The sequence below is a fragment of the Centruroides sculpturatus genome, unplaced genomic scaffold (genome assembly GCF_000671375.1).
Source record: "Centruroides sculpturatus isolate CEXI.00-Female unplaced genomic scaffold, Cexi_2.0 scaffold236, whole genome shotgun sequence".
Classification (NCBI taxonomy): Eukaryota; Metazoa; Arthropoda; class Arachnida; order Scorpiones; family Buthidae; genus Centruroides; species Centruroides sculpturatus.
The window spans coordinates 385076-400543 of record NW_019384403.1 but is presented as its reverse complement, the minus strand read 5'-3'; the positions used below and the strand labels follow the sequence as shown (position 1 = coordinate 400543).

The 15468-nt window shown below is 38.5% G+C and overlaps 1 long non-coding RNA gene across 1 annotated transcript; it reads right to left on the bottom strand.

Annotated features, from left to right (window-relative positions):
- Positions 1-9346: 9346 nt before the first annotated feature.
- On the bottom strand, positions 9347-9770 carry LOC111618706. Its single transcript, XR_002755618.1, has 2 exons — positions 9683-9770; positions 9347-9608 (listed from the first exon to the last, which is right to left on the bottom strand). It is a non-coding gene; the product is annotated as an uncharacterized LOC111618706 (long non-coding RNA).
- Positions 9771-15468: the final 5698 nt, after the last annotated feature.

The window sequence follows — 15468 nt, the reverse complement described above, 5'->3', positions numbered from 1 at the left end:
CAGAACTTGTACCATTTCGGCCGTGATCCAATCAACGCCAGGTGCCTTCCTCTTCCTTAGACTGCTCACAACGCGAACAACTTCAGATTTGGACACCGGCACGGGTAACTCGGCTTCAAGAACGGGCAGCTCCGCGTCACTTCGAAGACGCCTCTGTTCTTCGGTATCATCGGACCGCTCATCGCATGGAAAATGCGAGCGGAGCAGCACCTGTATCGATTCCTCCTGTGTGGAGGTTAGGGTACCATCAGGTCTTTTCATGGCCCCCCAGACCAAACTACGCTTGACTTTGCCCACCACTAGCTTGTAGGGAAGACAGAACGGGTTCTCGCCACTGATTTCCTGACAGAATCTGAGCCATGAGGTCTTTTTTGCATCGTTCACTTTGTACTTGTAATCAGCATTGGCCCTATTGCACTCCAGTTTCCTGGTAGCCCGAAGGTCATCGTCCCTGCATCGTTGAAAGCGTGGGCGAAACGCCCTCACACGCTTCCGTAGGACACTTAACTCCTGGGTCCACCAGGGAACTGACCGGTGGTTGTTGGGCCGCAGCAGCGCAAGTGTGAAGTCTCCTGCTTCTCTGAACGCATCGGTAAGAAAGGCCACAACTTCCTCCAGGTCCTCGACACTCTCAACCTTAGAGACTTTGGCAACGATATCGGCTGTCTTTTCAACGAGGCATTTGCTGAATCAGTCGCGGTTTCCGGCGGTCAGCTTGTAACGGCAGCTCGGCCAGGCAAACGAGCCACACATCACCTCAAAAGAGATGAAGCGATGATCGCTATAGCTTTCCGCATCGACCGTTTCCTATTGCGAGGTCAGTCTCAGCATAGCTCCATTAACGATGGTAAGGTCGATCCAGCTTTCGCCCGGAGATGAAGAGTAGGTAGCAATCCCAAACGGATCGTTCAGGATAAGCCAGTCCCACACTTCCACCGACTCCTTCATCATGTTCCTGTCGAAACCGTCCACAGGGGATCCCCACAGCGAGTGCTTGGAGTTGAAGTAACCAGCCAAGACAACCCAACTGAGAGGCAGGACAACCCTTTCGAGTTCACTCAGAAGGTCACCCAGATTTAGTCTTGGCGGACGATAAGCGGAGACCACAGCCCACGAGCAAGTAGGCGACCGTATTTCTACAGCCACCACAAGCCGAGAGACGTAGAAGGCATACGCATCGACATTCCTGCGTGTGAGAATAACTGCAGCATGACAGTGGTCACCTTCTTGGGCAAAAACGCTTCAGTGTAATGAGAGGCCACCGACTTTTCCATGTACTAGGTACGGCTCTTGGAGCAGGATGATATCAATCTCCCGCTCCGCAAACTTCCACCTTCAGTTGGGCGGTTGCGGCGCGACACTTCTCGGCGTTAAACTGCAGAATTTTGCAGCAGCGCTCATTTATCTGCTGTGTGTAAAAGAATGCAGATTTAGACAGATTTAGACATCATTTTCAAACATAACTAGACAAACACAAAATGCTGTATTTTCTTAAATATGCATTTACAATAATTTTAGAAAATAATTTATTAGGATAAAAACAATACTTTAAAAAGTACATAATGAATCTCTAAGCTATTATAAGTGCTGTTGTTTATTGTTTAATCATGACGATTAAAGCGATTATCGGTTGTCTTGTACACTCCTATGTCATTAAGAACGTATGAATCTCTTTCTTCGTCAATTTACTGTTTATTCGCGCTTCCTGGAGATACAACAGTACTACTTCCGAAGATGTCGGCTCCTACAGACAACCTAAACAGTTCTTTGAGTGCAGCCATCTAAGTGCAATATGTTCTAATAGAATCTAACCTTACAGGGAAATAAAAGTGACAATTACAAATTTTTATATTAATTTTCCGAAATATTAAAGTTTTCATTTTGAGGAAGGACTGGACAGTGGGCATTTATAGATCTACAATGGGTTTAACAATATAGAAACAACAGTTCCAAAAGATTCTATAATTGCTCAATTTAATATAGAAAGACACTTTGAAATCGAAATTCTGTCAAAATATCGATATTTTTAGCGTTAAACTGAGACACCACGCAACAATAGAATTTCGACAATTGTATGTTGCTTTGTTCGAATGCGATTGTTTCGAGTATTTTCGGAGAGTTTTGCTGCATATTTTGCGATTATTTTAGGTAAGTTTAGTGCCTGATCGTTATAGATTTAGGTATTTTTTAACATTGTTAGGTACTAAATCACAATTAGCAGCGATAATTTTCCCACAACGAATATTCCATTACAACTTTATATTCATTCATGATTACAATTTTTCTTATACTTAAAACGATCATTTTCTGTCGTATTAATATTAAAATTTTTTAATATTCTCTTAATTTAACGTTCGTTCTACAATATTTAATACTCGGTTTTTATTGTTTGCAGAATGGATAATTTTAAGGCTCTAAAGAATTGGAATACCTCTGGAGGACAGAGTGCGGAGGAAAGCTCCTCGACATCAGGAACGTCTTCCTCTTCGATTCGAGTGATTCGCGTGCGTCCGAAAAAAGTGCTGGAGGGTGCGGAGGAACCCGACAAGAAACGGGTGATTGTAACCATTCCCGATGAGAGCACCTCGTCTGTCATCGACTACCTGGAACAGAGATATCCAGAAGTTCCGGAATGGTCGGAGCAGAGAGAGGCACGCGAGGAAGGAGTCGAAGGGGGAGTGTAAATCGATCCTGAAAAAGAGGAGAAAGAAGCCTTGGTGGAAGAAGATCTTCTTCTTCTGGAAGAAATAAATCTCCGAGGTCTTCTTATTAAATGTGACTTTTATTCCCGATTGTGACATTTTTACACGGATGTGACTTTTGTTCCCGATTGTGACATTTTTACTCGGATGTGGACTTTTACCTGGCTTTGACCTAATGACCGGATGTGACTTTTAATTTCGGTTCGGCGTCTTCCCTTTCCTGCTGGGAATTTTTGGAATGATACATGTCCTTCGTCATCGCTTACGAGGGACGTGTTCTTCCACTTCAGTTAATTAAAGTCGACGGTGACAACTTAGCACCGTCTTCGGTCGTTTGAAATCTTTCAACCGAGAATGAAATTCTAACCAGAAAATAATGGATTTTCGCCTACAACGTGCGTGTCAACACTGGACACCCGAATGAAAACAAAAGGGAACTATTGCAGTTAGCATATGTCTAAGCTACAATTATAATTATGTTGAACAATTAAACGTGTATATAAACTTATACTTAATAAAACATTTGAATTTATATCGATTGATTACGTGTATCAGTTTAAATATTATATCTGCACATTTTATTTCTGGACAAATTTATAATTAAAGTTGAAATAATCTTTCTCGCAATTAAACCGAAAGTCAAAGCAGAAGAAAATGTACGCCATTCATAACGAAAGAGAAATATAAAAAGTCATTTTAAAAACTTGCGAATTTCTATCGATACAAAAGCACGAAATAAAATGCTATAAAACAGAGATTATTAAACTGAAGTGTGTCTCTGCGAGTACTTTGTTAAGAATAATTCTCTAACTTAATAGCAGAAAAGTTGTCAATAAATGAAATTATAAAGTCTTTGTAATTTTATTTTTTGAGAATTTTTCTGGTGTACTGTACTATTGGCCTTTTCCAAGTGTGAAAAATACATATATAAAACACAAACAATAAACAAAGAAAGAACAAAAAAACACAATTCAATTTTTTAACAACTTTTTAAAATTGTTCCTAAGTTTGCAAATCTTTATAAAATATTTAACAAACTGAAAATAAAGATGCAAATTTACACATACACCATGCAATTTTTCACCATATCTTAAATTTATTTAATTTAAAATACATGCTCTCAATCTCAAATTAGTAATGTACTGTCTCGCCCCTGTTAGCAATAGATTCGGGCCTTTCATCTATTTAACTTCTTTCAGGAAAAGAGTTTTGAATTGAAATAAAATGACTTCTGTCTTGCATTAGAAATTCATGTACAGTTAATCGGGACCACCCACCTCTGATTCCAATACTCTGGTGTCAAAATGGAAAAACGATTTGTAATTTAACGTCGACGTCATCACTCAGTTGAAGGACATTTTATTCCTTGTAAGAGACAAAACATGTTATAACTTCTTTCGAAATTCCGTAAACTAAACAATTGCAATTGAATCATAGTTTAGATAGTTTAACGTCGGCCTGTCATAAAACTGCTTGAACATTCACCATTTATTAGCCATCAATCGTGATGACAGAACAGGTCAGAATGGCCGAGCGATCTAAGGCGCCAGACTCAACGTAGACCCTTCTTGTAGATACGAGAGCGTGCATTCTGGTCCACGATTATCCGTCAAATACAGAAAAAGAGCAATGTCTAAATAAATTAATTATAAATTTAACAAATATTGATATACCAAGTGATTATTTCCGTTTATTATTGTATGGATACAATATGAATTTACCCATTTTTTCGAAATCAATCGAAGTAGTAGCGAAAATACAAAGTGCTATTCAACCAATTCCGAGAATACAAGAAGACAAAATGCAACTAAGATTAAACTTTAGTAGAAACTTTCAGAAATTCAAAGAAAAAGGTCTATACAAAGATTGCATAGTAGAAAAAAAAACGCAATTAACATAAATAATAAAATAAATAGTTTAATTAATTGTAATTTTTTAAAGGTAAATGTATATTTATTATTATAGCAGACAAATCTCACGCACTTGTAATAATCAACAACTCAGAATTACAACTAAAGAAAAAACAAATAGTATCTACAGAAGAATACGAATTTCTCCCCAGCAACCCAATAGAAGAAATGAAAAAAAAAAAATTAAATAAATTAATAAAAATCCATAAGAAAAGATCTTACGACTCAAGAATATAAGAAAATGGGAGATTTTAATAAAATACGTACTTATCAACTTAATATCAGACTTAAAACTCATAAAGAAGGAAACATCTATAGACCATTAGTAGACTTTAAATATTCTGTAATGTATAATTCTGAGAATTATATTAAAAACTATTTACAGTGCATACCGTATTCCAAATATAGCATTAAAAAATACAGATCGATTATTACAAGGCCAAATCCAGGATTCTTTCCGATTTATAAGTCCGGACGTAAAGTCAATGTACCTATCAATACACTGGAATTTTATTGTTGAAAACTTAAGTAAATTTAATTTATCTAATCGTATTATAGATTTTATAAAATTTACTTTTTAAAATAACTATTTCGCAATTTCCACAGATTACTACCGCCAAAAGAATGGAATAGCAATGAGATCGGTAGAAGGCCCGAAACTTGCGGAAATTTTTATGGTGTCAATTGATGAAAAAACCTTAAAATTCAAAGATATTGTCTTCTAAGCTAGATATGTAGACGACATATTAATTTTATATGATTCTAATATTAATACAGCACAGAACATTGAAAGTTATGCGAATACTCTGAATGAAAATATTGAATTTATTCACGAAGAAGAGAATAATAATGAAATTAGCTATTTACATGACAGGAAAAAAAAAGTAATGTTCCGTAAGTACGAAAAGATATGTAACAACAATAAGGTGATCAATTACAGATCATATTGTTCTGAGGGAATTAAACGAAACGTTTTTTTAATGGTATTGCATTTTTGCAACACTCAAATTTCCGTTGCATGTGACAAACGAACAGAGTAACGTCTGTTGGCACGCGATTGCCTTTTAAACAGGCTTTCGAGAAGCAGCTCATCCGGAGGTCTCGTGGTGTAACGGTAAGTACTCTGGACTTTGAATCCAGCGATCCTAGTTCGAATCTCAGTGAGACCTTTTGTCTTTTTCTGTCGTCGAAGTTCATACCCCCATGCGATTATGACGCCTTAAAACGTGTGTTAAAGCTGCCGGATTGTTTCGGAAAAATCTTCTGGCGATCTACAAGTGGCATCTGTAAAAACATCTGCCACAGGATAGCATATGCCTATGTCCAACCGTATTGCACTCAATCAAGAATGTTCATTGGAATATTTATTGTTTTTTACCAGTAAATATCTAGTGTACCTGTTGTAGTGGCTGTCAGAATAGTAAAAACGTTTTATACTTTACCTTTTTTTCCATATACAAATCAAATGAGTGTTTAAATCGCGGTAATTTTAACGTAGCAAAGTTATTAGATTTTAATGCTGATGATGTTTCGTGATTTTAATTAATTAAAGTTTGCGTGTTTGTCGTGTTAAGCAAAAACACCAAAAACCTGTAAGTTTTGTTCGTGTGAAATATCGTAAGTTTTCGTTCGAGAAATATTTAAACACAGAAACGAAAAAACGATATTATTTCTTTATAAACCATTTATTTTCAAAATTCTTAAAGTTGCAATTAAAGAAATAACCAGCAATTATTTATTGTGACACGCTTACAATGCCGGGCGGCAATTTTTAATTATACTTTTAATTTAATTTAAAATATATGCTGTCCACCTCAAATTACTACTGTAGTGTCTCGCCCCCGTACATCATACTTTTCCTGTCAGCAATACAGGCGTGCCTGTCATCTCTCCTTTCGGGGGAAATGATTTGAATGGAAATAACGTAACTTCCGCCTTGCATAGGACGTTCATATATACTCTTAATCTTTTCATATATGATCTCTACTTTCGTGTATCTAACTGCGTTCTCGAGATTAAGGAAGGCCAGGCAATGGGCATTTATAGATGTACAATGGGTTCAAATTATAGAATAACAGTTCCAGAAGATTCTACCATTGCTCGATTTAAGTCGAATCCTATTCAAATCGACATAGTTTATGAACGCCTTCGAACATCCTAACTCTAAGAAAATGGATTACACCTGGTCTCTGTGGGCGTGAGTGAAAGACTACGGACAAAAAGCAGAATGGTCCGTTTCTGTAGAAAGACAGACTCAGAAACCCCCCGAAATCGAAATTCTGTCAAAAAATCGAGATTTTTAGCATTAAACTGAGTCGCCACGCAACAATAGAATTTCGACAATTGTCTGTTGCTTTGTTGGTATGCGATTGTTTCGAGTGTTTTCTGAATTTTGCTCTAACTTTTGCGATTATTTTCGGTAAGTTTAGTGCCTGATCTTTCTAGATTTAGGTATTTTTTAACATTGTTAGGTAGGGTTCTTCTTGGGTTATACCCCTGACCCGCCTTTGTTTTTGGTAGAGGGTTTCCCCTCCGCCACGGTCGCTGCAGCGTTGGTGGGTTTATTCTTTGGTTTGGCGCCTTCGGATTTTCCCGCCTTGGCCTTAGCCACCTTTGCCCTCTTTGTTTTCTTCTGGCTTTGGAGTTCTTAGGCGCGGGTTTCCACTCACTCTCCTCACCAGAGGAGGCGGAGTCGAAAACATCCCCAGAACCGGAACTAGCCGAGTCCGACTCGGACCCGCTGCTCCCTAAAGAGATCGATACTTTGACTGTATCCGGTTGCCCGTCACCTTTGGGCACGTGTGGTTGATGATCGGCGGCCTTGCCCGAGCGCAGGGTCCGCCTCTCTTGTGGCTTGGAGCTCGTTGTATCGCCGCCTTCCACACTTACTCCCTCCATCACTTTGTCAACATGATCGCTCGAGTAATCAGGCGTAACGTCCGCACTAGACGCACCCTTAACACATTCTCTTACACTTTTTACTTTTGCTATCATAATAAAAAAGAGAAAAAAAGGGGATTAGGGTGATCCCGACCTTTCACGGGTGCCCTGAATCCGTTCGGGAATCAATGCGTTTAAGAGCCAGCTCTGACTTCGGACTCACTGAGGGCTCGTTTTGGCCTCCTTTTTGCCGGGTCGTCACTGCTTAGCCCGCTGCCGGGACAGCTACCCATTTAAATGGCCTCCTACCCAAGGTTACCCCAGTCCGGCTGGTTGCTCGGCTTGGGCCGCCCCATCATTCCTACTAGGAAACGCTCTTCCCGTTTCTAGTCCTCCGAGTTCGCCTCACTGGCTTCGGCATGCAGGCCGCGGCCCCAAGCCAGCACCTGGGTGTGCAAAGCCCGGTCTTCCTCTTGGGACGCTGGTTCTTCTTTTACCGGACAGAAGGAGCTTTACGTGGTCTGTGTTACCACGGGCTAGGGCTAAGTCGACTGCATTTAATCGCCCTTATCGTGAAACATCGGCCCCGTGCCACCGGGTGGATGCAGGAGTTCGCTTTGTGTGTCTCAGATCCCAGAGGGTTCGGATTGTCAGATCCATGGCCTCCAGTTACTGTACCGATGAGAGATTTGAATCCAGAAGTTTCAGCGTCCACTGTGTGCTCCAATGTGTAATATCAGGGACAAAACCCATCAGCCCAAGGTACAATGTGCATCTCGCTACAAGCAGACGATTTAACCGTCGCGAGTAGGGGGACTCGGGACCGTTCGCCAAAGCGAAGGATCCCTACCACGTTTCGGCAGCGCCCCTATCGAGTGCCATCACACCGCAGGCCAACGGGTGCCTACGCTTCCGTCGGCAGGGCTACCAGCTTCCATCAGCTATACAGCCAACTTCCATCGGACAAGCCCGATCGACTACACTCTGCATATCTCGTCCGAAAACAAGTCCTCCTTAGGAACCATATTTGCGACGGCTACAGCGACCATCCCCCAGCTCCGGACTTACTGAGGGCTCGTTTTGGCCCTCTCGTTGTCGATACTATTAGGGATAGCCCCGTGCCTCGACCGTGCCAGTCTCCCTTCTGTTTTAGTGTGAGCCTGCATGACACAATGCCAATTAGCAGCTCTTATAGCCGTCCGCTCCAACGGAGATAGGTTCCAGTTTAGGGAGATGTTCGAAACCCCGCCAGAGTCGCCTCCCGCCAAAGACGACGATCGGACAGCAAGCTAGTAAAAGGCTTGGTATACAGACCCAAAGCCCATGATGTTCTGACACATCTGCAACCTTCGGCTCGAGTCATAAGACTCCACTAACGATCGAGACCAAGACGAGTCTTTCGGGACCCAATACCCGTCGTCTCTCACCGCCTGGCCCCCCTGCCACGTCCAGGCTCGGTTCCCTACCTGGGGGGAAACCACATAGAAGAAGGCTTCGCTAACGCTCTGCCTAGACTATTTAGTAGTTCATAGCGCTCTTCTCACTTAGGTAGTGTATCTATCTGTTCTCTCGGCCCACCAGTTGCCAATCGGTTCCGTTTCCTGAACACTGGGAGTTCAGTTGTGGGTTCGCGCCTCGCCAGGACGGGCTACCCGCGTGGATTTTTCTGGATTTTCTCCACATCTATAATGCCTAAATAGGGGCCAGTTACTCTTAAAAAAAGACCTCCTGGAAGACGTTTCCCCCAGGCATATCGTCCAAGTGTTGCGTTGCCATAACTTAATAAAACAAACAACACTATTTACCCCATGAATATGAGTATAACTAATACATTAAAAATTATTGATACAAAACTCTGTTAAGTGCATCGAACAGTTTATTAACTAACTTACAGATATTTATATTTATCTCTTGAGCTACGCTCTTACAAGAATTTAAATTAATTAACAGCCCCAATTTCTCGTTCTGCTACACACGCATATAAGATCAGTCGTTTCAGCCGAATATGCCACACAATTTCCAAAAGTATAGTTCTGATCTACACATGTTTTATGACAATGTTCGGCGTTCAGATCAGCATTGCAGACATGTAGATATTTCACTTCCACTTTTGAACCTAAACATTATTATATATATATAAATACTTACAACAACAACAATAAGAAAAAACACAACTTTGTAATTACTCACAATGAATTGTTAGAAGAATAAGAACGAGAACAAACAAGACCATGCGAAGAATCGAGTTCATGTTGAAGAATTGTAACCGATGTTTTAATTCCACAATTTATATATATATATATAACATTTAAGCACGTAAATATATACAGAGAAATTCCTAAAAATGCAAAAACAAATAATTGTTATCAGATGGTGAAGCACGAACTTCAACAAAAGAAGTTTTATATTTCATTCAAATATTTCAAAATTGCTGATTTACTTACTTCTTATCTGTTAAATTCGAACTTTATTATACTTGGAATCATTTTTCTTGTATTTATTTAATAAATATTTTATTTTTTTCCAAATCTTATAGGATTATTAGAAAGAGTAGAGTAATGGAGTAAGGCAGAAAGAAATGCTTCGTGGGAGGACTTTTTCTAGGAAACTGGCTCCTATTTAGATTTCAAACCCTTGAAGAAAACCCGGAAACTCCACGTAATCTGCCCCAACCTAAGACTAGCCACTAGTGTTTTTTTACGTTAATTTTTGTCTCTTTTTGCCCTGTGGACACTAAGACAGCCGTTTTTTGCAAGCCCATTATGGGTTCGACCAGGTCTTCAATGGGACGGCCGGGTGGTGAGAGCTGGAGCCGGACATATCGGAAAAGGCCATCCTGAAAAGTTCTTAGGGGTTATCGAACCACCTGGGCCTCCTAAAGTGGCAGGCTGCCACCGCTTGAACATCCGGCTATGTAACTACCAGTGTTCAGTGGTTTCTTCCACTAGGCCATTGGTGGGCCAAATTATAAAAAAACTAAAACCCCTTTACCAGGCAACGCGCATGTTTGTTTCTTTACTAAGTTACGGCAACGCGATCTGCTTAGGGGGCCCCTATTCAGGCGTTACAGACGTGGAGAAAACCCGGAAATCTCCACGTGGCCAGCCCGTCCTATCGAACCGAACACCTAGTGTTCAGGGAACGAAACCGCTTGTCCACTGATGGGCCGCAACGCGCACGTACTTTATTTCACATTAAACGAACTAGACTATTGGTTTGCTTACTTGGTTGCTTGCTACTTAGAAAAACAGTATGCATCTGTATAATGATAAAATAAATAATAAACAATCAAAATAACATTTATCCAGGCTCAAAAAAGGTCTTTTCAGTATTGCACGATGCATGAATATATGCCTAGCCCACAAAGCATTAGTTCCAATGTGATATTTACAGAAGGATAAATCAATTCTTTCAACAAAGGAACATGTTTAATTTACATGGTTCTTCTGTGGCAATGAACATTATTTTTATGAAGATCACATTTTTATTTTGCACTTTTGTTCTTACATTTACGTATTGCAGCGAGACTTCCCCATTATTTATGCATGTTTGTTCTCGAAAGAATTAATTTATTTTACTATAAAGTCTCATTGAAATTATCATACCCTGTGCGTATACTTGTGCAATGCTGGAAAGACCACATTTACGCCTGGATAAATGCCAAAGTGTTTGCAGACAGTCCTGTAGATGAATTGATAACCCGCAAAAGATCAGTCAGTTTTTAAGAATTAGATGAATTAATTTGACTTGTTTTTCTGCATTTATTAAAATTCACTCTGTTTATTAAAATTGTATTTTGTTTTATACGTAATATACTGAAATAATAAATATGGAAAAGAATGACAAGATTTTGATATATTGATATTTAAAATAATAGAAAATATTTTAGTGAAATTGATATTTTATACTTAATTTTATTTCTTCGATTTAAAAATATTAAGTTTCCAGTTATGAAACTTTTGTAACTCTGTATGTGTATAATGGATATTCATTTCTTTCCATACAAGTCCTTTTACCTTGATCATATCTAATGTAACTTATTCACTGGTGCAGTTTGTTCATGCTATCAAATGAACCAGATCTCAAATTTTTGCTCTGAAAATATACTCTTTGCCGTAAAAATTAGCGTGCCAAGAAAGGATTGTGGTATCGCTAAGAAACTTGTCAAGCAGATATAGAAATGGTTAGAGTTATAGCGCGATGGCTCATTGTGTAATGTCATCAGAAAGCGTTAAAGTGCGTTTCCTTTGGCTTATAAAAAAGCACGCTGTCTGTAGTTTTACGTGTTGCAGAGGGACGTTATATCTCTGTAAATACGTTTACGTCGCAAATCGAAGACCATATGAACAACTAATCGAATTTGGGAGGGGAAGGATCATTCGGGCCGAGAGAAGCCGAATGATCATCTCGCCGAATAATCCACCACCGAAGCCGTTCTGACAACACTATGGGGAGGCGTTTGGACCAGTAGACTAGAGAGCTCGCAAACACGACGCCCAGGCTCAGGAAGCTCTTAGCAGATCATTAGCCGAGAGAACCGCCTGGTCCTCCGGACATACGGTCGGCCATCCGGACATAGAAGGGGCCTGGGTGAAAAACATTTGTTACCGCAGCGGCCATTATGTGTGCTGCAATTGACACTACCCGTCGTCTCCTCCGTTTGGAGTGGTGTCGTTCCCGACTGAATGGACCGCAACAGAATGGAACCGAGTCTTCTACAGCAAAGAACCCAGATTCAGTTTCAACACTGACGACGGCCGTGTTCTTTGGAGGCCCCGTGGCAATCGCCTTAATCCTGTCTACGCTTTGGAAAGGCACACCACCCCATAGCTGGCGTGATGGTCTGGGGTGCCATCGCATACGACAGCCAGTCATCTCTAGTAGTGATCCAAGGAATCATGACAGTCCAGAGGTATGTTAGTGACATCCTGCAACCACGTGTGTTGTCTCTCGTGGCAGTGCTCCCAAGAGCCATTTTCCAACAGAACAATGTTCGACCAAACACAGCAAGGGTTTCACAAGACTGCCTCCGCCATATTTCCATACGTCCCTGGCCTGCGCTGTCTTCCGATTTTTCACCGATCGAACATGTCTGGGTTCATCTGGCACAGCCTAGGTATTCGGTCGGACTAGAGGACCGCTCGCAGCAACTGTTGACTGAGATACCGCAGGACACCCGTACGCTTCCATAACCGCCCGTAGCGCATCGTGTATTCACGCTAGAGGTGGCTCAACAGAGTACGAGATCCTCTTTTTTATTTGTAGTATTTTCTGCAATAAATGATATTTTTGCTTTTATTTTATAGTCACTTATATTATCGTTATACTCACATATGTACAATTTCATTCATTCATGCGTTAATTTTTATGGCAATAAATGTATTATCTTTACAAAGTCCTAACATTAAATAAAATTTGCAATAAAATTAGGATTTCTTTAAAGTGGATATTCAATTATACATACATGCTGTTCTGAAAATCACTTATATAACAGTGTTATAAGAAAAACAAAATGAATTTTTTCGTTAGACAAGTACAGAAGAATCTCCTGATGGGCCCCAAAATAATTCTTCGTGAAAATTGCAACCATACTTGAGAGAAATGCGGAAATTTCATTGTCTTATTAGAAAACTGTAAAGACTTTTTTGTTTCTTAAGTTTTTGACATGCTTACATTATGATAAGTTTTATTTCTATAAATATTGATATATGAAACAGATAAAATACTTTTAACACATATATAATAAATTTATGTACTTAATTAACATTTGAAACTACAATTTTTTGATATATTATTAATTGAATTTATTCAAAATTTCAGCATAAAATACAAGCACATTAGCTTATATGGTCGCTCGAATAAAACGAATAAAATCTTTATTACGTTTGATCCCACTCAAGACACGAAACACGACCCACTCTATCTCCCCACCCCTCGATCTTTAACCATCAAAATTCAACGACATCAATGTCACTAATACGCAAATCTTCCTGCAAAATTTCAGACATTTTCGACAGAATTCATAGGAATTATTAATTAAAGAGACCGTAAACATGAGCTTGCTTTGATGATAAGACCAGCTCATTCTTGAGGCAATCATCGCTTATTTACGTGGTCCATAGATTTCGATTTATCTATTTGTTTGCCGTTGAAAATAGCAGTAAATCGTGCGAGGTAAACTGATGTATCTCAAACAATACGAATTTTGCAACAGTTTACACAAGTATAAAACATGGATGACAATGTCGTTCAAAATGCAAAATCGTACACTCAGTAATTCGTACTTGCAGAAGGGATTTTGTTTGATATTCGTGAAAAAACCCCGATTCTTATATTATACGCATTTACTTTATTTAGACATTTATTAAGTACTTAACAAGTCATAAAGGTAGTTCAATTTTGATTTATTTCTCAATAAACAGGTAAAACATACATGTTTAAGAAACTTGTACATACGTTTTTATTATTTGTAATACATTAATCCATAAACCAATTCACTCAGCCTGCTACATACGCATAAAAGATCAGGAACATCCAAAGAAACTTGTAAACAATTTCCATGAGTGTAATTTTCTCTTTCACATGCTTCTTGACAATGGCTGACACCAAAATTACTATCGCAGAACTGAAGATATTTCACTTCAACTTCTGAACCTAACGATTATCACACGTAAATAAAGAATATTTTAAAAGATAACGAATGTTTTTAGTTACTTACATTGAATTCTTTGTACTGAAAACACAAGAAGTAACAGGATCACAGCACATTTCGATCTCATTGTTAAATATTATTGCTTTAAAACACTTTAACTGTGCCTTATATACCTTTTCATGTATGATATTAATAAGCCAAAGTATATAGAAATATTTTAATATATAGAGATTGACGATTTAATTAAGAAATTCAATAAATTAAGTTTTACATTTCATTCATTTATTTGAAATTGTATACTCGATTTTTAATTATTGTATAAATTTGAAATTAATTTACCTTTTGCTTGGAAGAATAAGGACCAATATCATATGTCCCGTATTCTTCCAAGCCAGACTAAATTTCATCAAATACTTTTTGATTTAACAGATGAAATGTGTTAAATTTCACGACTGTTACACATAATGGCAGCGATTGAAAAATTATTTAACAAATACTGTCGATGGTAAAACAAACATGTATTGAACTTATATTTTACAAATACGTGAGCCGTTCACAGCCCGGCACACATATTTGTAAAATTTAAGTGACTCGTACAACATGGAATTCATATAAAACAGAATTATCAACAGTGTTATAGAGGGTCAACTGTATTCAGTAATTTGATTTTTCACATCTGCACGTATTTTTTAATCTTCTCCATAAATTTAACATAACTTCAATATAACTTTACCATACTTCAGTATAACTTTAGCATAACTTTAAGAGCAATGCTACTTCACAGAATAGTAACAGAAGCTTCAAATTGCATATGTAAAAATCTGCGCATTATTTTTGCAATTTCTTGCACAAGCAATCAATAATGCTGTAGCAATAAAACGAAAGCTTGTAAGCTGTCATTGATAGTTTTACGTTGAAATGCTATTTACCATTTCCCTGTTTGTTTGCACATTTCTTTTGAGTTTATTTGTGAGTACTGGAGACGTCTATAACAGTATGTTCTTAACTTCACCATAAATTTATCATAACTTCAGTATAAAGTAACCATGACTTCACCATAAGTTCAACATAAATTCAGAAAAACTTCAGCATAACTTCCGTATAAGTTCAGCATAACTTCAGCATACNTAAAAACTTGCGAATTTCTATCGATACAAAAGCACGAAATAAAATGCTATAAAACAGAGATTATTAAACTGAAGTGTGTCTCTGCGAGTACTTTGTTAAGAATAATTCTCTAACTTAATAGCAGAAAAGTTGTCAATAAATGAAATTATAAAGTCTTTGTAATTTTATTTTTTGAGAATTTTTCTGGTGTACTGTA